Source organism: Chrysemys picta, chromosome 1 (genome assembly GCF_011386835.1).
Source record: "Chrysemys picta bellii isolate R12L10 chromosome 1, ASM1138683v2, whole genome shotgun sequence".
NCBI lineage: Eukaryota > Metazoa > Chordata > Testudines > Emydidae > Chrysemys > Chrysemys picta.
Genome location: NC_088791.1, coordinates 308,969,457 through 308,995,169, shown reverse-complemented (window position 1 = coordinate 308,995,169; position 25,713 = coordinate 308,969,457). Strand labels below are relative to the sequence as shown.

Sequence of the window (25,713 nt, the reverse complement as noted above, 5' to 3'; positions counted from 1 at the left end):
CAAGTGGACTCGTTGGAGGGAGCTCCCGGTGTGAAGCAGGGGTACTGAAGGCTCTGAGGTTCAGTCCCAGGAAGCAGTGAAGCCAAGGGGCTTAGCCCCCTTAAGGTCACTTTCACGGGGGTGACTCACTGCAGGGGCTCGCCCAGGGACTGTTCTAAAGCTGTATGAGAGCACCAGACCTGTGGATCTGTGACAAACTCATGATGCCCTCCCCTGCTCCTGCACTTGCACTGGAATGGGCCACAGTCTGGCCCATAGCTTCCTCAACTGGAGTGTCATTCTGTTTCCATCTCTATGGTTGACTCCAGGGCTGGCTCTAGGCACCAGCAAACCAAGCAGGTGCTTGGGGTGGCCCATTTTCAAGGGCGGTATTCTGGCCCTTTGTTTTTTCCTTCAGGTGGCAAAAGCCTAGAGCCGGCCCTGGCAGCAGCAGCGCATTGCCCTGGGGTTGCTGCAGTTTGTGCTGCGGAGGAGCAGCGTCCACCTTGTGGCTGGGCTGGGCAGGCTCCTAGCAGGGGACACTTGGGCTGGGAGCTGCTCCTCGGGCACACAGAACCACCTGCAGATGCCACAGGGCGGCCGCCCCCCAGCACCGTAGCCAGGGCTGGGCGAAGTGGCCAGAGCTGCCCAGGGACTGTGGCAGGGTGGCCAGAAGCAGCAGTGGGGCCATAGAGGGTGTGGTGCTGCCGTGCAGGGCCCACGTCCCACTCTCCGGGGCTCCGCTCCCTCTGGGGCTACCCTGCCCCAGCTCCTCAGCCCCCTGCCAGGGCAGTTCCCTGGCTCTGCCCGGCCAGTCCTGGAGGCGGGAGCCCTGACTGGAGGGACCCTGGGCTGAGGTGTGGCCCGGGAGCCCCGCTGCTTATCCCAACCCTGCCAGCACCAGACCAGCTAGAAGCAAGGGGGGAGTGTCAGAGCCAGCACTGGTGGGGAGGTGAGTGGGGTGGAAGCCCAGGGCTGGGGCAGCAGGAGGTGCGGGGGGGGGGGGGGGGGGAGGAAGAGCCCAGGTGTGGGGGGCAACTTTTTTTTTTTTTTTTTTTTTTTTTTTTTGCTTGGGGTGGCAAAAAACCTAGAGCTGGCCCTGGGCTGAATAGAGTCGTCAACACCTACTAGCCATGATGGCTCATCTTAAATTGGATAAACCTGAAGTGGTTTTAGCTTTGACCCTATACTTGAAACTGATGTGCCTTCATTCAAGCATTTCTTTGTTCCAAGATTCATTTCTTTAGGTTTTTAATAGTTTTCATTTATTCTGTGCTGGACCTGCTTGTCTGTAGGGGAAGCAATGTCCCCTCTTTTTTGGCTTGTCTTGAGTCACGTACTGTGACATTCCTTGCTACAAATTTAAATGTAACTTGCAGTTTTTTCAGTCTTTTTTCCAAATGTTCCAAGAAACATGAATTGTCTTTTGCAGAGATTTCCCCATTGCACACAGAGAACAAGGCCTACGTTCTGTATTTACATAGCATTTGATTAGGTGTCCTAATAGCACTAATTGATCTCTGGAATGCAAGCAGCTAGGTGATCAAGGGTGTTAATGATTTAGGTGCTAATTGGCTGCTAAAATGTCATGTTTAAAGAAAAAGGCCTTCTCAAGGCCAGGTATAGATCTGTTTCAGAAAGTCACGTTTTGATTGACCTGATATTTTGGACCAATTCAGGGGTGTCCAATTCTCTTCCACACTATGGATATGGCTAGTAAATTCTGGCAAGTACCATTTTAGGAAGAAGACTGAAAGATTATTTTCTCTGTAAGAGTGCCTCTTTGAGAATTCAGTGATGCCTTGGATGACTAGTGGGCCTGCCACTTTCTTCAGATTAATGACTAAACTGACAGATGTTTTAAATGGATGCTTGTAATTTTGGTGGTGGTGTTGTAGACCATTCCAGCTGGATGGAATATGTCTGTGTCGTATTCCCTGCAGACTATTCAGGCCTGGGTTGGAGTTCCTGTTCCTTTGGACAGTGCACTGTGGAAATTTGGGGGAAATGCATCGGTGGTGAGATTGTTTGTTTGTTTTGATCAGGTACAATCTCATCCTTATGTTTCAGAGGGGTAGCTGTTTTAGTCTGTATCAGCAGAAACAACGAGGAGTCCTTGTGGCACCTTAAACTAACAAATTTATTTGGGCATAAGCTTTCATGGGCTAAAACCCACTTCATCAGGTGCATGGAGTGAATGGGATTCTTAAAGTCCTTTTTTTTTTTTTTAAGTGAAAACTAGCTTTGCTGAAAGGGCAATGTCCTGGAAAGCTCTCAACACCCAAGCCACCACAGATGAATTTTATGTGCACTAATGAATCAGAGCACACTTCTTACTAAGGGAATTGCTACAGTATGTTAGCTTGTCATGCTACAAGTACTGTACTTGCAGCCCTCTGTACTATACACGGATACAAGCACTAGGGTTGGGTAGTAGTCCTTGAGCAGAAATGGTATCCTACTAATAGTGTGTGTGTGAGAGAAATGAACTACTCTACAGTACAAGAGCAGAATCATAATAAGTTTGATTCAGTGCCCCCTGAAGTCAGTCTTGAGTTAATGGGCATTGAGTCAGGCTCCATATGGACACTCTGTGCTAAATGGTACCAAATATGTTACATTATGGACAGATCATAACCTCTAACCTGGTTCATTTTACATAGCAGGTCTTAGGAGCTAATTAAAACAATGGATGCTTTCCCCTCCCCCCAGGAGTATATCTTTAACATATTTAATATAGTGGTATAAACTTACACAGAGCTTTAAAAATATAGATAAAACTAATTGCCACACAGAGCTTATAGATCATGTAAAACTAAACAAGACACTGGGCAATAGCTCAAAAGTAAAAGTGTAGTGATTATTACTTGAAGAAACCACTTTTAAAAGAGGATTTAGAGGTACAGGGTACTCTCTATTTTGAAGGTAAAGAGAAACAAACCTCAGGAGAGAAGAGGACTGGAGAGTAGCTAATCAAGGATCAGCCACGGCCAACAAAAAATAGTGCACATGCAAGTTGGCCATTTGTACTCCAAAGGCCACTAGCACTCTTCCTATGAAGTTACTGGTTACATGTAACAGTGATACAAATTGGCATATACTTTAAATGCCATCAGCATTCAAATATTTACTAAATATAATTTTTGTTTTCTAAATTAACTTCATCTTCTGGATATCCCAGGGTCAGTCTGACCCTTATATTGCAAGCACCTATGTCCAGGCACCACTTGTGGTTTGGACAGCAGATTGTACACTGTCATCACTTTAATTTCTACTTTTTGTATGACGTAGCTGTGATACCGGCAGACCAGATGCCAGCTCATGTGAAGGCCCATAGGCCTCAACTGAACACTGACAAATGCATAGCTGGAAACTAGTCTGGCTCACCTGTTAGGATTGCTTCTAAATTGCTGCATGCATTAATCTTACCTTTTCACATGGAATACAGATATAAGTAATATTTAAGTGTTTGCTCTGAAATTGTAAATCCACCAGCCAGGAGAGAAGTATTAACGAGCGTGAAATACTAGTTTACCACAGGGAGTGTTATTTCCTGCCCAGAAAAGACCCATAGACACCAGACAAAGCACTGTGGAACATCAGAGGTTTTGTCATCTGATTGCTTCCCCCTCGCCCCCCACACCCATGAAGAGATCTGCATGGGGACTCATCCTATCAGCTTGAACTCTGGGGGAAGGGAATAAAAATCCTTAACAAGGAAACACTATATGCTGATTGACCTCTGAGGGGCAAGAATTACTAAGCATAAGCAAAAGATCCCCAGTGCTTGGCCTGGGTTAGCCTTCAAGGACATACAGAGCTTGGTTATTATAGAAGATCCTACCACCTTTTGAAACCTAAGACTAACTCATTTGTGTGTGTTTCTTTACCTCAAACTAATTTCTTTTTTAGTTTTATTATAGGATTGCCTACAAGCATTGTCTTTGTAATACCCCAGGTCAATGGCACCTAGATAAGTGACTGGTCCTTTGTGACAGGGAGTAACATGAATATCGCTGTGATATTTGCTGTAAGACCACTTATCACAAAGGCAGTCTTGCCTAGGTGGCAAGATAGAATGGAGTACCCAAGGGAACTATTTGTGACTCCATGTTAAGGCTGTTATAGTGCCTGAGAAGTTAACACATGATACTTGGTTAATGAAATCTAAGTACAGAACTCACAACCAGTTTGGGGATTCTACCCTGCTTCTTGACAGTCTGCCCTGAGGTTGGTACTCATACTTCTGAGCCACTCCACACAGCTTGACAATTGCCACAACTGTGTGTGTGATTTGCAAATATTGTTGTTGAACTAAATCCCTTTCCTAGTCAGTTGCTCAGCCTGCATTTTTGAGGCATCCAGTATTGTCACTTCACTTGTTCTCCTGTTATCATAGTTTTCTAGATCAGACAGGACCTGAAATTTAAAAAAAAAACTTATTTTTTTGAGGGTAAGGAGTTCAGGGGGCACATATTAGGCCTTCTTGATACATCATAAATAGGCACTATTTGTTTTCATTTTCAGGTTTAAGCAAGAGCATATAAGAAATTAGAATCTTGACATTTAGAATGGGAGCTCAGACTGTATGCTTAAGGCCTTCCATTTCTGTCCTCAATAAAGAGAGTGCCCTAAAGCCATGTTTTTCAAGACACTGGATCACCTTGCTCCGGTCAGCACTGCTGACCGGGACATTAAAAGTCCCCTTGGCAGTGCTGCCCAGCTAAGGCAGGCTAGTGCCTACCTTTTCTGACACTGCTCTGCACCCTGGAAGCAGCCAGCAGCAGGTCCAGCTTCTAGGCAGGAGGACCACGGGGCTCTACGTGCTGCACCAGCCCAGAGCCCTGACCCCCTCCCACACCCCAGCCCTGAGCCCCCCCAAACCTGGATCCCCTCCTGCACCCCAAACCCCTCATCTCTGGCCCCACACCAGAGCCTGTACCCCTAGCCCAGAGCCCTGACTTCCCTCCCACACCTCTGCCCCAGCCCAGAGCCTCCTCCCACACCCCAAACCCCTCATCCCCAGCTCCATTTGGTCACAGGCATCAACAATTTTCTTCAGCTGGGTCCCCAGGAAAAAAAGTTTGACAATCACTGCCCTAAAAGTTAGCAACCTCAGGCTATTTCAGACCAGGGACTATCCAAATTTCAGACACCAGGATTCAGCACATCCTCATCCATCGTGATTGCAGAGTGCTAGCTTTTAGTGGTCCCTGAAACAGTGTCTACTGCAACTGTATCTCAAATCTCACACTACTGGTGTTTTTCTGTCTTTAAATTCCCAGCATCTAGAATCATGTTACATGAGAATCCCAGCCTTCGTTTAAAAAAGTTTGTAGCCCTCATGCTTGCAGAGAAAAGCTTGAAAATATGAACCCCAAAGGCTCAAAAAACAGAAGCAACTGATTTTTTTTTTTTCAAAATCTCACGAGTTTAACTCAATCTCCTGATTATCGGGGGGGCAGCTGACTCTCCGCTTTCGGCTGCCTGCGGCTGGCAATGCTGCTGGAAGTGTTTGGGGACCCATGTGAATGCCCCAGTGTCCCCAGAGCCGAGCAACAGCCCTATTTAAAAATGGGACAATCTTAGTAAGAGCTGTTACTTTTTTTTTCTTTTTCAATGCCACCTAAAATCCATTCCTAGGGGCTTTCTTTGCTGTAGCGGCAGGATTTAGCAAGTCTGGACCCAGTTCCTTTGGAAAACCAGCCTCCAAGGGGCACCGCTGCCGGTGTGCCTGCAGAGGGCGCTGTGGCTCCTGCCGTGGCCGGCTGCTTGAGGCTGGGGAGCTGGGAGGCAGCGGGCGCCGCTGGAGGAGGCTGCGCGCTGGGTGTATATATAGCTCCTACCCGTGCCAGCATCTCCCCTTCGCTGTGGCTGGCCGGGTGCGATTTGAGGCTGTAGCAGGAGCCCTCGTCTGGGAGCGGGCGCGCTAGTCCCCCCCCGCCCGGACTCCCGGCTTCCCTTTGGCCTGGAGGAGAAGGCGGCTGCACGGCGGACCTAGGTAGGGATCGTGCATCCTTCCCTCCATCCCTGCCCCCGGGAGCTGCTCCCCGCGTGGCAGGGGCGGGCTGGGACTTCTCGGACCCGGCCACGCGGATGCGGGTTTCTGCGTGCGCCCAATATCCTTCCAGCCACGGCTTTGCCTGCGCAAGTTTTTACCCGCTCGGGGAATCTGCCACCGTGGAAGGGGGCTTTAGGACTCTACATCCATGGTCCTCGGCAGCACAGGACCCCCCCCCCCCCCCCCAGCCTAACAGTGCAAGGCTGAGCAGACCCCCAAACAAAACCAACCTCGCCACTACCACTGCCATCCGCCCCCGGCCAGCTGCGCAGGTAGCATCTTCTCCAGCCCTGGGAAATATACAGTCTCCCACCCCAATGGCACAAGGCACCTTAGCGCAACACCCCCCCCCCCAGCCCTCCCCCGAGAAAGGGTCACACGTCGCTAATAATGGTCTAATGTGACTTCATCAGGCATTTCTAGCCTTCTGGGGCTGGGACAGATACTGCAGCATCTTGCTACTAGTCCTCGGAGTGCTGCTCATGTCACTTACACGGGTTGACGGGGGAAGCTGGGCTAGTTATAGGCGTATGATGAGGCAAAGTTAGCTGGTTAGTGTCCTAGAGGCTCAGAGTAAGGTGAAAGCCGCATCTGAAGAAATGCCAAGTCCAGGCATTCACTGCCTCCTTCACCTACCTCGCTGTGCTTAGGTGGAGCAAGCACATCTGGCGTGTGGAAGCGCTCACTGAGACCTCCCTGGGTGACCAGAAGGCTGATGCGTCAGCCTAAACTTTGAACGTTGTCCTCGCTCCTGTTACCATAGACGTATGCACATTTTTAAAGATCTTTCTTCAAGATGGCACTTCCCTGTAGGATCTGACAGGTATTGCTGTTAAGGGGCTAGATTTTTGTTTTCGGTTTGTGTAGTGCTTTGTTCACTGAGTCCACTGAGCATTTGTTTTCATTTTGCATAGAATTGCTGTAGAGAGAGCTTGGGATATGTGCTTGCACCTTCTTGGAGGGAGATTATTTTGTTTATTTAATCCTTAGATGTTTGCATAGTAAAAGTTAATACAGAAGAAAATGCATAGAAAAGAACTTTAAATATGCCAAATGTTACATTCGTATTTAAAATATAGTAGTCTACAGATTTTTTGTGTGTGTTTCTATAGGTTTCAAAGAGAATTATTAGCTGAATATTGATAGAACTATTATTGCCTATGGTGGTGAAAACATATTTTGATATTATTCCTAAAATGCTTAGTGGGGATAAGTAATGTCACCAGGTATTATCGTATGCTCAGTGAAGAGTTCTAAGGAATCTAATGAATGAAATAGTTAAGGTGCCATTTACCCCTGTACAACAGCATCCGGATGAAGACCAAAGGTTGCCTGGTTGTGCTCACTTTTAACAGCAACACTGCTGGGTGTCTACTGACCAGTGCAGAGCACCCACAGCTCTTGGATTCAATGGAGCTGACCTACTTTACTTCTGGGTCAGATCATCACCTGCATGGTGGTCAGACTTCCTTAGCAGCACCTAGTTACTTTAAGAGTATAAACAATAATAGCTACTGTGGATTATAAACTGGCATATATCTTCAGTCATGGTGGAAATAGATGACAAAATCGTTAAAGATAGAGGACCTGACTCAGCAATCCCTACTCAGACAAAACATCCATAACTACAGAATAAGGTCATAGTTAATCTTCCCCCTACATTATTACAGCATGGTAGGGACCAGTGTAATTTTCTAGGGGCAAACCACTGAGGCTCTTGTCACTTATTGTCTGATGACTTTAAATAATTTAGATGTCTATAAACAACTTACTTTGAACAATACATTGTTTTTGCTATTGTTAGAAATATTTCCTGCTATTAGTGTAAAGTATTTGTACACCCAGTGGTATACTTTGCAACACATGGGTATAAGATCGTTACAAAGGCACCTGGTAGCAACTCCATAATTAAAATTACATTTTGAAATAGGGCCTAAATCCCTGTTTTTGCCTAAATATAGGTGGCCACTTGGGATGAGACTTCACACAAGGTTAGGTTTTATGTCCTTCAGGTTTTCTGGTAGACTTCAGTTGGTTTCTATACGTTAACTTTGAATATTTTGCCTTGCATTTGGGCTACCTGAAAATTTTCCTTGATAAGCTAGCTTTTTCATTGTTGACTAATGTCTCTAAAGAACCATTGCTTACCAATACAACACTTGGGAGAAAGGTGGATCCTGACTAGATCTGGTGCGAAGGGGTGGGTTTTTTAATTTTAAAACTGTGGGGTTTAGGATCACTTTAGCTATTATTCACATAGAACAACACGTTTACATTCCGTGCATGTGAATCTGATTGATGGGGTCTGGGTGTACAGAAACACAATTTGTCAATTTACTTTACAGCAGGCATTCTCCCATGGTAAAGTTCCCTAAATGTCTTGTATCCATTGTTTTATTAATGGTGGTTGTGGGGACTTTCATAATAAGTTCTCCCCCCTCCCCCCTCCCCCCCCGCCCCACCAAAGCAAGAGCTACATTTCTGAAGCAATGTAGTATTGCACATAGCACCAGAACTATAGGGTAGCATTAATATAATATTGCCAAAAGAGCTTGCAGATATAACTTCTTATTGGTGGAAGCAATAGTTTGTTTAGACTAAATAGCATTTGTCATAACATACTAGAGTTAGAAGCAGTCCTTGTAGTTAGGAGCAGTGCACCCCTGTGGTCAAGTTGGTGCTGCAGGTGAGCCCCTGCCTTGTTAGTTTTCCATCACCTGTGATACAAAGTCCAAGAAGTCCTTTCTAATCTTAAAAAGATGCACCCTCATCAGTGGATATGTTTTTAACAGAAAAGGACAAAACAAAAGCTTCAGTCAGCTGCTCCACCAGAAACTCTCTGCCTCCGGGTTAATCAGTGTTGTCTCTCTAGCCATGGAGCACACACTCAGGCTAAATTCCCTGCTTGGATCTTAGGCCTCTGCTAAGTGATCAGCCAAATGCCACTCTTCTCCTGACAGTGCTGAGAAGTTCCAAGTAGCTCCCAGGAGGTCGCATGCCTAGTTTGTTGTTCTGGGCTGCTTTGGGCCCTTGCTTGGGAGCAGTTTCAAAGTTGTTAAACTGGAAAAGCAAAGGCTGCAATACCAAGGTTTGGGTGCAAGATCCAGGTGTGGGTATGGGGGAAAAGAAGTGACTTTTTGCCACTTTTTGGATTCCCTGGACTCTGCTGCTCTAAATTATGCCTAGATAAAATGGCCCTTTGAGAGTGGCCCTTTGGCAGCCACTGTATCAGCCAAGAGCTGCCTGAGTACAGAGATTCTCCAACCATGTTCTCTTCCATGGCACACCTTGACATGCCCACTATGCCAAGGGCTGAGTGGGAGCATGTTGTTAGAGCTCTTTCTGCCACCTGAGATTCCTCCAATCTGGGGCAATCCTCATTTTGCTATTTAAACTGACTTTATAGCCCTCTTTTACTGCCAGGGCAATACAAAGGGGCTACAGCAGATCTGAGGAGCTTTATATTTGCTGATTTAAAAAAAAAAACCAGCACAGCAACACTATAATGGCATTAGCAGGTGCTGCTATGCCACAAGTAGGGGTGAAAGCTAAAGAGAAAAATGACAATTCAGGGCATCGTAACAGATCTACACAGCCTTGGCAGGATTTGCTGATGCCAACATTCCAGAATCATTATGATGGGTTGTGCAGAGGGAATGTTTACTGGTATCTTGAGCTTTAGATAAGAATTCTAAAGACCTGCTCACCAGATAGTTTCACTCTATACAAGACCACCTTCAAGTATTGTCTCTATGGGTGCTCACAAGAGGCCATACTGGGTCAGATCATCTAGCTCACTATCCTGTCTTCCAACAGTGGCCAATGCCAGGTTCTTCAGAGGGAATGAACAGAACAGGTAATCATCAAGTGATCCATCCCCTGTTGCCTGTTTCCCAGCTTCTGGGATACCAAACAGAGGCTAGGGACACCATCCCTGCCCATCTTGGCTAATAGCTATTGATGAACCTTTCCTCAATTTCATCTGCATTTTGTTGCCCAGTCACCAAGTTTGGTGAGATCCCTAACACTTCGTAGTCTGCTTCAGACTTAACTATCTCAAATAGTCTTGTATTATCTGCAGATTTTGCTACCTCACTGTTTTGCCCCTTTTTCCAGATCATTCTTACAGTTAAGTTTTTTTTCCTGAGATTTAACTTAAATATGCTGTTCTGTAGTTTGAACCCATTGCTTTTTGTCCTGCCTTCTGTGGCAAGAAAACAACTTTTCTCCATCCTTTTTTTTTTTTTTATGGCAGCCTTTCAAGTATTTGAAGACTATCATCTCTCTTCTTTCCCCACCCCTCCCCACATCTCTTTCCCAAACTAAACATACTCACATCCTTCAGCCTTTGCTCATGCCTTGCATTCCATCCGTTTGATCATCTTTTGTCTCTCACTTGTGGATCCTTTGCAGTTTCTTTACATCTTTCCTATACATTGGACACAGTACTTCAGCTGAGGCCGGACTAGAGCAGTACTATCCCCTCCGTGACTTGCAGGCTATGCTTCTGTTAATGGAACCTAAAATTGCATTTGCATGGCCCTTTTTTTTTTTTTTTTTTTTTTTTTTTTTTTTGCAACAGCATCACATTGCTGACTCATGTTGAAATTGTGATCTACCACAACTCCCAGATCCTTCTCAGCGCTGCTGCCAAGCTGGTTATCCCTCATTCTGTATTTTTTGTTTCTTCCCTAAGGGTAGCACCTTATATTTTTGTCTTTGCTGCATTTCATTTTTGTCCATAACCCAGTTCTCCAATTTATCAAAATCCCTTTGAATTTTAGCTCTATCCTCCAAAATGTTACCAGTCCCCGCATTCCTCCCCAGGTTTATCTGCAAATTTGATCAGTGTGCTATCTATTCCTACATCTAGGTCATTAATCAAAATGTTAAACACAGGACCCAGAACAGATTCCTGTGGACCCCACTTGAGACCGCCTTCCAATCTGACATCAATCCATTAATAGTTACTCTTGGTTTGTGGTTGTTTAACCAATTACTTATCCACTTAATGGTAATTCTGCCAAGCCTGCATTTCTCCAGCTTACTTACCAGAATGTCATATGGGACAGTGTCAAAAGCCTGGCTAAAATTCAGGTATATTATGTCATCACATTTTCCACCTATCCACCAAACCATTTACCCTGTCAAAGAAGGAAATCAAGCTTGTTTGGCATGATTTGGTCTTAGTAAATCCATGCTGGCTGCTAGTGATTACTTCTTCATTCTCCAGGTATTTGCAAATTGAATGTTTTATACATTGCTCTAGTAGCTTCCCAGGTGTTGAAATTAGACTAGTCTATAGTTCCTTGGCTCCTCCTCCTCCCCCCCCCTTTTTTTTTAAGATAGGCACTACATTAGCCCTTCTCCAGTCTCATTGGCAAATATTATTGCCAGTGGCTCCAAGATTTCTTCAGCTAATTCGTTCAGTACCTCTGAACAGAATCAGGCCCTACTGACCTGAATTCATTCAGATTTGTGAAAGATCTGACATGGTTACTTATCCTGATGTGCATCCCTACCCCTTTATTGTCTATGATAACTTTGCTAGTCATCTGGTCACATGTTGTTTTTTGTGAGAAGACTGACTCAAAGTCTGCATTGAGCAGCTCTGCCTTCCTATCATCTTCCATTACCAGCTCACCTTCTGCATTGACCAACACCATCCCTGATCTTTCTATTTTGTCTGACATATTTGAAGAACTGCTTCGTGTTGTCACTAACATTCTTTGCCTTGGCTTCTTGACTTTTGTCCTTACCTGCTCATGTTGTTCCCATGTATACTTCCTTAGGGACGTGCCCTGCCTTCCATTTCCTGTACGTGTCCCTTTTGGGTTTTAGGTAGCTAAAAAGCTCCTTGTGCAGCCACATTGGCTTCCTGTGGCTCTTATCTATCTTCTGCATTGGAATAGTTTGATGGTGAGCCTCTAGTATTGCATCTTTTAGGAACTGCCAGCCCCCTTCGATTCCTCCTTTTTCTTCCTAATGGCATGCATCTCATATTGGAGACTTTTTTTTAAGTGGCAGTGCCAGTTCAGCTCATATATGCTCCCTACACATCTTCATGCCCTGTACTGAGGATATATAGAGCCACAGGCACTGGCTTCCTCCAGGCCCCGGGGGGGTGCTCCCTGCCCCCACCCACACTTTCTCCCCACTTCTTTCAAAAAGTGGGAGGACCATGCCCTCCTGGTCTCCCCCTCATCTTCCAGCTCTCATTGATCAAAGTCCTGTTATATCAAATGAGAACAATGCAAGCTCACAGACTATTAGGTGACACAGCAGGGTTTATGGCCCAATTCTGTAGCATTTACTCCTGTAAACTGACTCTCTTGATTTCAAGAGACTGATACTGGAGAAATAGAAGCCTTAAAGCCCAATTCTTGGGACGCTTAGAACTGCACTCTGAGCAGGACCCAAGTGGGCATGGGACAAAGGTGGCTTAATCCCACTTCTGAGTCTCCAGTTCTGTTGCTAGCCAGAGGCTGGGTCATCTCCAGCATAAGTTAGAGCAGCCTTAAGGTAAAACCTATCAGACTGAAACAGTAACCTTAGAGTCTGAACCTACAACAACAACTTTTTTAAATGCTCAGCTTTTTTAAACATCAACTCACAGAAAATCTGCACTGTGTGTTCTTCTGATACAATAGCAATGTCTCTGGGATTTTAGAGAAGCCACAAGCAATATGTCTATTGCATAACAAATTAGATTAGAGTAGCTTCAATCTATGCCTGGCTGCCTATGACCCCAAGCAGCTATTCCAGCAGCTAGGAATAGCACTAGAGTAGAGGTGTCATAGCCACATGCTCTATGCTGAGGTTGCAGGGATAAGATGGAGCAGAGTTGCTATACTGCAGGAGAGTCCCTGCCAGATAGGTTTGCTGGGTTTATAGTCACTTTCTGCTAGAAGAGTGGACACTGTACCCTTAGAGTGCTGTTTTGCTGCTCAGGATAGCACATACTTTTGTCTGTCTCTTAAGCTCCAGCCTTTACTCCCAGATTCAGTCTGAGACCATGAGGAAATCTTACGACTTTGTCCATTTGCTTGTGTAGTAGTTGGAAAATGAATTGAAAGTCAGTTAACACCCACGAGTAAAGAGACTTGGTACCAGTCTGTCTGAGAATTCAAAGTTGTTGCCATTTTCAGGCCTGATTCTCCACTGTCTTGCCTTTTGTGTAATACTTTGGCATCTGGTAAAATGTTCCCACCTGTGGGAGCAAAGAATTCTACCTTAGTAGCATCTGACAGTGGGGTTCAGGCAATGGAGTTTCAGCCCTCTAAATTTAATGATTCTCATGACATCCACATATATCTCAGGACATGCAGGGAGGCCTAGTCCTCTAGATAGCTGCCTTTGCCACCTATTCTACCATGGTAACATGGCTGTTTCCCCCATGTTCTTGTGCTGTAGCGGCAACACGACAGGCATTAATGCTGCTTGGAATGTCAGTCATTCCTGACTGCATCTCCATTTTGTATGTAGGGAAGTATAATGCAAAGGGTTGCTGCGCGCAAGCTCCAGTGACAAATTTGGGTGTGAGTCTGACTCTGAGCTCAGGTGGAGGGGGCTCCTACCATGCAGGTAGTTGTCTTCCTCCCCAGTGGGTTCTACACAGTTTGGCTCCTCTCTGTGTGCCTTTTTGGAGGGGAGAACAGGCTACTGAGGATGCCCTGTAGGATTTGGCCCTGTGTGAGCATAGGGCACAATGAAAACTGCACAAAGGTGGTGGGGGACTTGTTTTGGTGTTTGATACCAGCTAGGGGGTGAGGTGTGGAGGGATGATTTAAAGACTAAATACCAATTTAGCAAATTAGTCTTTTTTTAATATAATTTACCATGTAGCCTTATAACTTGCTTTTTCTTGGAGTTTACTACTCACGTGAAATTCCTATTGAAGTCAATAGGCCAAGTGTAGCCCTGACTTACTCCTTGTGCAAACCATTGGAATCCATGTTATTTCATGGGTTATAAGCCAGGGCAGAACTGGGCTATGAGTTTCCTTAAATAAGGACTAAGGGATCCAACCTGAGTTTTATTTTAGTTCTTGCTTATTTATTTTGTTTTCTGAATCTTGTGTTTGCTGTGCACAAATAAGTACCAGAGCACAGCTGTTTGTATTCTCTTTACGCACCAACCAGAGGTTGTCTTTTTTTGTTTCCCCCACACATTCTCCACAACCTACTACATTGATGCCACAAAACCAGCTAACTGTTTTTTCTTGTTTTGTTTTAAAAAGTGTTTGTCGCCCAATGAACTAGACAGAATAAGATTTCTTTTCTTGCTACTGGTTGAACATACCAAATGCATTTTGTAACAGTGGGCTTTTTTTGGTTGATAATGTTTGAGGGCTGTGTAATTCTATCTAAGGTATTTACGTGGCCCCCATTAGCAGTGTCTGAGCACCAATCTTTAATGTAGTTATCCTCACAACACTCCTAATGTGGGGAGGGACTGTGACTAGAGAGACTATGTATTCGAGCAGAGAATTGCACTCAGGTTTCCCAAGTCAAAGACTAGTGCTCTAACTGGACCCTATCATTACCGATACTCTCTAGACACACTGGGCAGGTATTCCATTTTATTAAACTACAGGTCACCAGCACAAACTTGCTTTGCTCTTTGAGAACACTCTTTTTGCTGTAGTTTTTCCACTCTATGCTCTAGCTATATTAGATATTGTTAGTGCCTAATTGTAGTATCAAAACACTTCCCCCGCCTCCCCCCCATCTTTATACTGTGAATCTTTATCTCCTTAGCCCATTGATGGAGGCTGCTAGTCTAGAACAAAGCATATTGAAATGGGTCCGAGCCCAAAAGAACAAAGGAGACAATGAATGGGGATAATTTTGATATTTGGATCTTAAGATGTTTCCCTTAATATAACAGCCATATAATGGCTGACTAAGTTAAATAACACTGTTCAGTAAGCCCTTGTAAGATGAAGCCAAAATGCTAGAAAGGAAACACTACCAGTGTCTGTATCATAGATGTAAGCATAAGAGAAGTAGGCTCAGACAGGAGGGGGCGTGAAGAAGTGTGTTGACATCTGCCCTTTTCCGTCCACATTGTGCTTGGATCATCTCCTGCATAATAGCTAATCTGCCACTACATTGATTTCTGGACGACCCACTCAGTTTAAATTTTGACTTTGAGTATAAATCTATTAGCTGAAAGGAGTAAATCTCTAATTTTGCTTTTAATAAAAAAAACTTTAAGAACTATATTTAAAAAAAAAAATTCCCACTGGGATGGTTTGGGGGAGGGATGGAGGTAACTGTGTATAAAGAGACCCATCTAATTAAATCAGTGGAGAAATGGATAGATTGGTGAATGAGGCAGAAAATACAACTTAATGCAATTGTTTGGAAAAAAATATACTTCCCACAGTACTTTGTATGATGGGGAATGAAAGGTGGAAAATAATAGTCCATATCTGGACTCTTGGGTTAACACACAGAAGGCGAAATCCAGGCCTTACTGAAATCATTGGAAGTTTTGCCCCTGACTTTAGTGGGGACAGGATTTTTATCTATAGTGCTTGGGTGGATTTTACTACAAAAGGTGACTACAGGGGAGAAATGAGTGAATAAGACACACTAAGACAATACATACAAAAAAGATAAATACCATAGTGCTAACATATGTAAGGTTAAAATCTCAAATCCTCAGGTGCTAATCCAGATTATTTTCTCTCTGAACCAAAACTATAGCTATGGGGCACTAGCTGTGCCTCTAATGTAACCCTTTCCATTGGAGGGGCTCATTTTTTATAAGTGACCGGTCCTCCATTTTAATTCCTGATTCAAACACATCACAACTCATGTACATGCAGAAATATATTTTAATACCACATGAAGGGAAGAGAAATGGTAAATTCTGAGACAGCACCTGCCTTTGCTGTCCAGTTGGTGTATTCTGAACTTAGAAAATAAATGGGAGGAAAGGGGGGGAAAATAATCTTTCCTTTGAGGCTGCTAGGCCAGGAGCCATTTTAGCTCTCCTTGTCACAATGTTTGTGTGTAACTAAATGCATAACTTCAACAGGCTAGACAAATGTAATTTCAATCAGTCCTACAACAGGGCATGTACTGAAATAGGAGGAAAAATACACAACGTGGGTTGAAACTACTTATCAGAAGGAGGAGAGAGATATAGCCACCCATAGGGGCCAACTCCATGGGTGTTACTGGGCTCAAGCACCCACTGGGGGGGAAAAAATAGGGGGTGCTTAGCACACAGAGGGCCGGTTTAATCTTTTGTGGGCCCCAATGCCCAGACCAGCCACTCCCACCCCACTGCACTCTAAGGTCCCACCCCCACTTGGCATCTTCCCCCTGGGACCCTGCCCCTGCACTCTGCCACAAGGCTCCACCGCCCCTCGGCCTCTTCCTCCCAAGGCCCCACCCACTGCACGCAGGGGGTGGGGAGGAGCACCCACTGGCAAAATCAAAAGTCCGCACCTGTGCAACCACCAGTCTCAAAGTTGCTGCTTTAAAGGTGCAGCATGTATGTTTTGCCAAATGTAAAGGTCCAGTCCATTTCCCCCACCAAGGCATGCTAGGAAAAAGTACTTATAAGATGGCAGACCGAGGCAAGTCAGAGAATGGGTAGTGACTGAGAGTTTGTCTTAGAGGGGACTGCTTCTCTTTATGTCACTACCAGATAGCAAGGAGAAAATCTTTTTTGAAAAAGAGGGAAGACAGCTGATGGAGTGATATGAACCCTAATTTATTAGTTTTATGTAATCCAGCAGAGGTTACCTGGTGTGCAGTTTTCCAGAACCTTCTAAATGAAATGGGTCTCCAGCCTCAAGCAGCCTACTGGAGGGACCTATGAAAGTCTCTCATCCCAGGAATTCCTTCCCCTCTGAATCAGCCCAGTAGCAGGGGTAGGGTGATGCCTCCAAGCCTTTGCCCCCCCTCAAAAAACACCAAACCCCAGGACACATTGAGATTTTCTTTCATGATTCTCTTCCAGTCTCCTGTGTGAAGTTTTGGACCCTGGTCTGTGTCGGCCTCTCCTTTGTCCAACTCCTACTTTAATTCTTGCTTCTCTTTTCACCTCTGAATATCTCCCTTGCTTCCTTTAAATATTCTGTTTGTTTTTGTTACAATTTTTCTTTCTTGCTCTTCCACACTTCCTGTCTTCTCCCTAAAATCTAGCATTCACTTAAAAGGGCTTTAAAATGTCCCCCCCCCCTCCCGTTTTCTGCCCCTTCTCTATCTGCTTTCCCTTTCCAGTTCCTCTTCCTTCCTGCCCCAATTATTGTTACCCCATTTCTTTACTGCTCTGTTCTCCTCCTTTCTTCCTGAATTCTTTTCCTTCTCCTTACTTCCCTAGCTGGCCTTGTTTACTGTCCCTTCCCTAATTGCATTTACTCCTCCCTGCCTACTTTCCATAGGCCCCAGCAGAGAAATTGGGAAAGTCTCCTCTAGCACTAAGCTCTTGAGTGGTATAGTAGAAAGACAGAGCCTGAAGCATGGGCCTGGTGCAAGCTCTGCAGATGCTAAGTCCATGCTTCAGGCTCTCTTTCTACTACAAGTGGCTAGAAAATACCTGTCAGGGATGGGAACCCAAAGATCCTCTGCCAGCATGGAAGATGCTTCCTGCTGCAGTGACTGGGCAAGAAACTGGCAGATGAAATTCAATGTTGATACATGCAAAGTAATGCACATTGGAAAAATTAATCCCAACTATACGTACAAAATGATGGCATCTAAATTAGCTGTTACCACTCAAGGAGGAGATCTTGGAGTTCTGACAACATCTGCTCAACGTGCAGTGGCAGTCAAAAAAGCTAACCAATGTTTAGGAACCATTAGGAAAGCGATAGATAAGACAAAATTGCATAATGCCACTATATATATCCATGGTATACCCACACCTGAATACTGTGTGCAGAGCTGGTGATCTCATCTCAAAGATATATTAGAATTGGAAAAAGTACAGAGAAGGGCAAGAAAAATGACTAATGGTATGGATCAGCTTCCATATATGGGAAGTTTTAAAGACTGGGCCTGTTCAGCTTGGAAAAGCAATAACTGAGGGCGATGTGATAGAGGTCTGTAAAATCATGAATGGTGTGGAGAAAGTGAATAGGGAAGTATTATTTACCCCTTCATATAACACCTGAACCAGGGGTCACTCAATGAAATTAATAGGCAGCAAGTTTAAAACAAACATGAGGAAGTACTTCACACATTTCTAATCAGCCTGTGGAACTCATTGCCAGAAGACATGAACTAAAGTATAACTGGGTTAAAGAAAGAATTAGATAAGGTCATGCAGGACAGGTCCATCAGTGTCTATTAACCCAGATGGTCAGGGATGCAACCTCATGCTCTGGGTGTCCTTAAACCCCTTACTTCTAGAAGCTGGGATTGGACAACAGGGGATGGATCACTCAATTGTCCTGTTCTGTGCCTCTGAAGCACCAGCCACTGTCTGAAAACAGGACACTGGACTACATGGACCATTCATCTGACCCCCTATGGACATTCTTATGCTTTGTATTTAGTCACCAGAGGCCCTTGTCATGAATAAGTGCCCTCACCCCCCACCAAAATGTGACAAAGGGACAAGTGTTAGCCTGACACTTGAAAAATCACCCAAATCCAAACAACTCTGCCCCCCTGAAATAAAATATTCCCCAAAGAAACCTGAGAGACAAGGTGGGTGAGGAAATATCTTTTATTGGACCGACATCTTTGTGAAAGACAAGCTTGCACAGAGCTCTTCTTCAGAAATCTGTCAACTTTAGTACTAATCTTCCTCTCCGCCCCCCCCCCCCAGTTCAATTGATGTACTCCTAAGTGATAGTACCCAAAGACATAGCTAGTTTATTAATTGACTGAAAATTGTTGTAAGCAGGGTTGACAGAAGAACAGTGTGAACATTTGGAGTTCTTGGGTTCACAAGGGCCTGTACCTCCCAGTGGTTTTTTTTTTGTTTTTTATTTTTAAAACATGAACCAATTAATCTGTGAACTAATTGCTGGAAACTGAGAAATAAGCACAATCAGAAGTAGAGGTGGTTTTGACAGGTTTAATCTTAAGTAAGATGTTTACAAAACAAAATAGGATGCAGCATGTGTGTACGCTTGACAACCTATTTGTTTGATTCTAAAGCCTCTTTTATCCTTTTTAAAAGGTTTCCAGCGTTGGATTGTCTTCTAGGGCAAATTGTCACCAATGGCAGTAAAACTTGTTTTCCAGTATTCTGGGTGAGTTTTTATTTTCTGTGTTGATTCTATAATTACATTTGAATCTAAAAACTGTTTTTTGAACAGTATCTTTCATTTTTGTACCAAATCTGCTATTCATGGTGGGGAAGAATGGGGAGCTTTTCAACAATTCTTGTAAACAGTACAGTAGTTGAAAGAGGTGACTTGAAAGCATAATTAAAAGTGAGACTTTTATACCAGGAGAAACTTTCAAGCATCAACAGAAATAAACATTCTCAATATTTCTTACTGTGTCTGGCAGTTACACTATATTGATAGTAAATATTATATTTATGTCCAAACCAAGCTTTGCTCCTTCACTATATAGTTTCTCTTCTAGTTTGATTCTTGTAACGGAGTGCACTCACCTCTCATGAGCATTTTCTGCTAGGGGTGAGTGAACCTGTGCACTCTCTTTGCTCCTGGTGCCCCCTGTTGGCTGTTAACTCGTCAAGTGGGTCTTCAGTCGCTAAGAACACACATTCTAAAGATATGAAGGAACCCCTTCCAGGGTAAAAGGTCCAAAAGGGCCTGTGCCCTTGGTTATGTCTGCAGCTGTCTTTGGGCTCAGTTGTCAGCCCCAGCTGGGCTAGCTCTAACTACCCCTACCCTGTTATAGAGCAGTGTCCCCAGGACTTTCTCCATGGAGACTTTTTGTCCTCTACAGTTCTCACTGACTCAGCCCTCCAGCCAGGTCACCTCTCACATTCAGTCCCCTTCTGGGGGTGGGGGGGGGTGGGGGGAACAGAGTTCAACAAATGGATGGGCCTCTCTAGGGTCTCCAGCCCCATCCCTGAGCCCTTTAAATGCCAGCCTTATGCTTGGGATTCTAAATGAAACTTATCTCCTTCTTCGGGCTTTGCCCACCCTCTTAGTAGTTGGGGTCAGGGGCCAGGCCCACCCACTACTCTGGGTCCCAACCCAGGGACCCTACAAATAGCAGCCACATGCTGCTTCCTTTAACTCAGTTGCCACTGCTATTGCCTGAGTCACTTCCCACATCCCATCCCATCTCCTAGAACTGGAAGGGACCTTGAAAGGTCATCGAGTCCAGCCCCCTGCCTTCACCAGCAGGACCAAGTACTGATTTTGTCCCAGATCCCCAAGTGGCCCCCTCAAGGATTGAACTCACAACCCTGGGTTTAGCAGGCCAATGCTCAAACCACTGAGCTATCCCTCCCTCACCCGCATAGCCCCTTCCTCTTCACCCTTACCTCAGGGTTGAAGTTCTCTGTCTGTTCCCTACTTGAGCAGAGTCTTTCCCAGCTTCCTCACCAGGAGAGTCTCACAGCCAAAAGAAATCTGAGGTTCAACAAGGACAAGTGTAGAGTCCTGCACTTAGGATGAAAAAATCCCAGGCACTGCTACAGGCTAGGGACCGAGTGGCTAGGAAGCAGTTCTGCAGAAAAGGACCGAGGGGTTACAGTGGATGAGCAGCTGGATATGAGTCAACAGTGTGCCCTTCTTGCCAAGAAGGCTAACGGCATTTTGGGCTGTATAAGTAGGAACATTGCCAGCAGATTGAAGGATGTGATCATTCCCCTCTATTTGATATTGGTGAGGCCTCATCTGGAGTACTGTGTCCAGTTTTGGGCCCCACACTGCAAGAAGGATGTGGGGGAAAATTGGAAAGAGTCCAACAGAGGGCAACAAAAATGATTAGAGGGCTGGAGCACATGACTTTTATGAGGAGAGGCTGAGGGAACTGGGATTGTTTAGTCTGCAGAAAAGAATGAGGGGGGGATTTGATAGCTGCTTTCAACTATCTGAAAAGGGGTTCCGAAGAGGATGGATCTAGACTGTTCTCAATGGTACCAGATAACAGAACAAGGAGTAATAGTCTCAAGTTGCAGTGGGGAAGATTCAGGTTGGATATTAGGGGAAAACTTTTTCACTAGGAGTATAGTAAAGCACTGGAATGGGTTACCTAGGGAGGAGGTGGAATGTCCTTCCTTAGAGGTTTTTAAGGTCAGGCTTGACAAAGCCCTGGCTGGGATGACTTAGTTGAGGACTGGTCCTGCTTTGATCAGGGGGTTGGACTAGATGACCTCCTGAGGTCCCTTCCAACCCTGATATTCTATGATTCTAACTTTAGTGTGAAGAGAAGGTCTTCAATTAGACTTGCATGTGTATATCTGAGAAAATGGCCTGATACTGCGTGGGAATGGAAGCTTGCCATGGATTGGACCTGGAATTTGGCCCGTGATTATGATTTTGCTACAGAGCCAAAGGAAGATGCACTTCACTGCAATAGGGAGGGGAAAACAGAAAAAAGTGCAGGTGAAATATACTGCCTTTTGTATAAATGTCCTTGTCTTTCCCGGTTTGCTTCAGTAGTGTTCAATGTTTGGCTGAATATGATGAGGTCCATAGCGGTACCACAGTAGAGAGAACTGCACAATTAACTTTGTTTTTTAATTTTTTTTATAACCATGGTTAAAGGAGACCAAAAAAATAAACAGCTGAGGGATTAGCTTCTTTAGTTGTCCTCTTCTAAATGCTATAATTAAGATGTTCCCTCTCATTAATAAAGTCTTCTAAGTTTCACTGTTACAGGTATCAAATGGTTTAATTAATTTAATGCATTTGGTTCCATGTTTATGAATTAATCTGGTGGTGGTATTTAAAGTACAGCATTTGAAAAGCTGAATCTGAAGTTTGATTCCTCTCAGAATGATTAAACCAAGAGGATGATTCTTTGACCAAAGAGTACCAGCTGACAAAGTCTGAGGAATCTTTTAAATGAATTTGCTACATGTAATGAGATTTTCGGGAATATTCAGCTTGTGAAGACCCTTTGAATACTTCAGTGAGTGTGGTGGTTTTTTGTTTTTGTCTTTTTTTTTTTTTAAGAAGAAATTGCAAAATTAATAGAGGTCAAATAGAGCAACAGGTATCAGGGAGTGCCTCAGAACATGAATGCTTTCTGAAAATCTAGAAAAGTGGACATTTCATTTAGGAGATGGAGTTATCGGTCTCCTAAAATGCATTGTTTCAAGGGGAGCAGGACCAAAGTGCATATATGAAGGAATAAACTGACACTTATTTTTCTGTGTTGATCTTAGAGAATTGTGCGGCAGGGTAATGGGTTCCTTTGTATTTCCCAGAGCCTGAGTGAGTCCTATTTGGACAACAGCATAATTCAAGAAGTCTGTATCAAAACCAGGATATTTTTTTTTCTTGTCAGTGGTTTAAAGAAATATGACCTTGTTTTAACAATTGAATTTTATTACAATACATGACTGACGCAACTGCAAATAATGGGATGAAACTTCAAATATCGCCAAAGAAATATGATGGGATTAGAACAGTCTTTTAAATTTTTTTTTTAAGGTAATAGGTCATCATGGTGCTTGCATACAAGGATTTGGGTCAAATGTTTAATACTGTTCCTGTATCTTTGTATAATTAGCTTGTAGAGCGAGTCAAAGATGAATGGCTTTTTGCTACTGTTGCAATTAAAAGCAGATACTCCAGTAAGCAATCTGATAACAATTCACAGAGTCATCCTGTTAATGCTGGATTACAGTAGAAATCCTATTGAAGTACTTACAGCACCATCGTTATGTCAGATGGATTAATCATGATTAAATTTATTGCATTAAATACCAAAGGAATTAATAATGTTTGGGTCTTTATATCCTGGATTCATAGGTTTTAAGGCTAAAAGAGAACATTATTATCATCCAGTCTGACCTCCTGCATAATGCAGGCCAAAGGAACTCCCCCAATTTCAGCATCAAGCCCATCACTTCTGTTTGAGCCATAGCATATTTTTAGAAAGATATCCAATCTTTAAATCAAGACTGCAAATGATGGACAGTCCACCATGTCCCTAGGTTAGTTGTTCCAGTTATTAACAATCTTGCTTTTTTAAGAGAATGAAAATTGCTCCTTATTTCTAGTCTGAATTTTTCTGTCTTCAGCTTCCAACCACTGCATCGCACTGTTCCTCTTTTTCCCTGCTAGATTAAAGAGCTTTCTACTGTTAAAAGTAAATGGCTGTCAATTACCCATTTACAATGACTCTTTGCAGTCTATCAGCTAACCCAGTTTTCAATCCATTTAATATGGGCTACACTGATTTTTGGCATAGTGCAGTTTTTTAATCAGAATGTCACATGAAACTAAGGGTATGTCTACACTTAAAAGCCACAGTACTACAGCTGTAGTGTTTCAGTGCAGGGCTGGCTCTAACTTTTTTTTGCCACCCCAGGCAAAAAAGAAGAGCGTCCCCGTCCCCCCCTGGAGCACCTCCCCGGGCCACGCTGCCGAAACACCTCCCGCGCTGCCCGGCCAAAACAAACACAAAAAACCCCTCAAGCGCCACCCTGCCGAACAAAAAAACCAAAAACACTGCGAGCGCCCCCCGCCACCTCAACATTGGCCACTCCTTCTAAGGTGCCGCCCCAAGCACGTGCTTGGTCGGCTGGTTCCTGGAGCCAGCCCTGTTTCAGTGTAGGCACTACCTATGCCAATGGAAGGGTTCTCCCATCAGCATAGGTAATCCTCTTCACTGAGAGGCCATTGCTAGATTGGAATTCTTCCATCGACCTAGCACTGTCGATACAGGGGTTAGCTTGGCATAGCTGTCTCTCAGAGATGGGGATTTTTCCTGAGACATAGCTATGCTGATGTAAGTTCCCAGGGTAGACCAGTCCTTAGTCAAATGCTTTACTGAAGTGTAAGTATATTTATATCCATACAGTTACCTTCCCACTTCAAAGTGATACCAGTCATTGTAGCTAACACATTTCTAACTAAATAGGTTTTAGCTTGACCTTTTTAAAAACAAAGGAAGTTATTCAAACAGTCCTGGCCATGTTGGTGAAAATGTCATTATAGTTAGCTCCATAGTGTACAGTCGAATTTTATGCTTTTTGACATTGGGATGCTGTTGCTAGCCATTGAGAGCTTGATTCTGCAGACTTGAGTCCATATGGCCTTTTGCAAGCCTGAGGTCATTACTGTGCTGCCATACAGCTGTAGTGAAGAACAGACAATGTACATTTAATGAAGTGGAGGTCTAGGTGTGTTGGGCTTAGAGATAAAGACCGGCTGCCGTAGAAAGTTGAGACAGAAAGGACAATAGCCAGGGTCAAAAGGTGATATCTCTTTCCAGCAATAGGTTGTGCAGTAGCAGACTTGTAAACTCTTTGGGTCAAGGACTATCTTTATTCTGTATTTGTATAGCGCCTAGCACAATGCGGTCCTGGTTCTTGACTAGAGCTCTATGGTGGGGGGTGTACAAACCTCACACTGGACACCAAGGGATTAAGGAGCTGCTCTGGGCTCAGTCAACTTTGCCCCATCACACCTGCGAGGCATGCACAGGCTGGAGGAGGAGTTAAAAGTACTCCTGGGGGAATTCTGCTCCACTGTGCACACGCAGAATTCATGTTCTCTGCAGATTTTTTGCTCCACAGAAAATACATTCTGCCAGATAGGTGCTGAAATTATGCCTTTTGTGGTGCCAGAACAGAGGGCAGGACAGCGTGGGGCACATGGAGCTATTGGGGTGTCACAAATGGGGGGGGGACAGACTGGGGGGGATGAGTGGGGTGCAGAGACATGGATAAAGGGGACATGGGTGGAGGGGGAGCTGAGTGGTAGTGCAAGGACACATGGGGTTGGGGGAAGGAGGGGTGGCTGAATAGGGTGCAGGGACACATGGGGAGTGGATGCTGAGTGGGGGTGCAGGGGCACAGGGGCTGATGTGCCTGACTGAATGGGAGAGGCTAGGGGTCAGCCAGGGTCTGCATGGGTGAGGCTCCTCCCCCTGCACCCAAACCCCTGTTCCATACTTCTCCCACCTGTAACCCACAACCCTCCGGGTTCACTCTCAAGTTACTTCCCAGCAATTACTTCCCTCTCCCTCAGCTCCTCGGTTACCCCTGACTCTTCCAAGATTTTGCACTGCTTCTGAGGGATGCAGGAAATGCGATTCTGTATTGTAGTTTAAACAAATTACTCAGTGTTCTGTATTAATATGCCTTGTAAGGAATCTATTTGTCAAAAAGAGTCTTTTTGTTGTCTGTATTGTTAGACATACTTGCGGACAGATATTTTGAAATAAATTACTAATAATTGAAACTGGCATGATTATATTGTATGATTTTGACAAAATTTGCAGAATTTTAAAATATTGTGCATAAAATTTTTAATTTTTTGGCACAATTTCCCCAGGAGTAGAAAAGGGAGCAAAACAGCTCACTGGAGGGGAGACCAAGAAAGGGAACAGATCTCCAACCCTCAACTCCTAAAGAAAGGCAGGAGCTTTCTTGACAACCACTGCCTGAGGGAAGGGAGGGCCTGATCCTGAATCACCCTGAATGGGAATCATTCCTTGCTGTCTTACTAACTTGGTGTATTGTGTTACCTCCCCTTGCTTTTTGTTTACAAACTACCCTGGAGGGGTGACTTTTTTAAAATGACCTGGCCAGTAGCG

At 44.4% G+C, this 25,713-nt stretch overlaps 1 long non-coding RNA gene across 2 annotated transcripts in view; it reads left to right on the top strand.

Annotated features, from left to right (window-relative positions):
* LOC103306051 (uncharacterized) overlaps positions 1-22,366 on the top strand; it is a 31,102-nt gene extending 8,736 nt beyond the window's left edge. The window contains exons 2-3 of one of the 2 annotated variants that reach the window (XR_010597823.1): positions 19,193-19,265; positions 21,938-22,366. This is a non-coding gene — a long non-coding RNA (uncharacterized LOC103306051). The other variant, XR_010597822.1, reaches the window with a different exon arrangement.
* Positions 22,367-25,713: the final 3,347 nt, after the last annotated feature.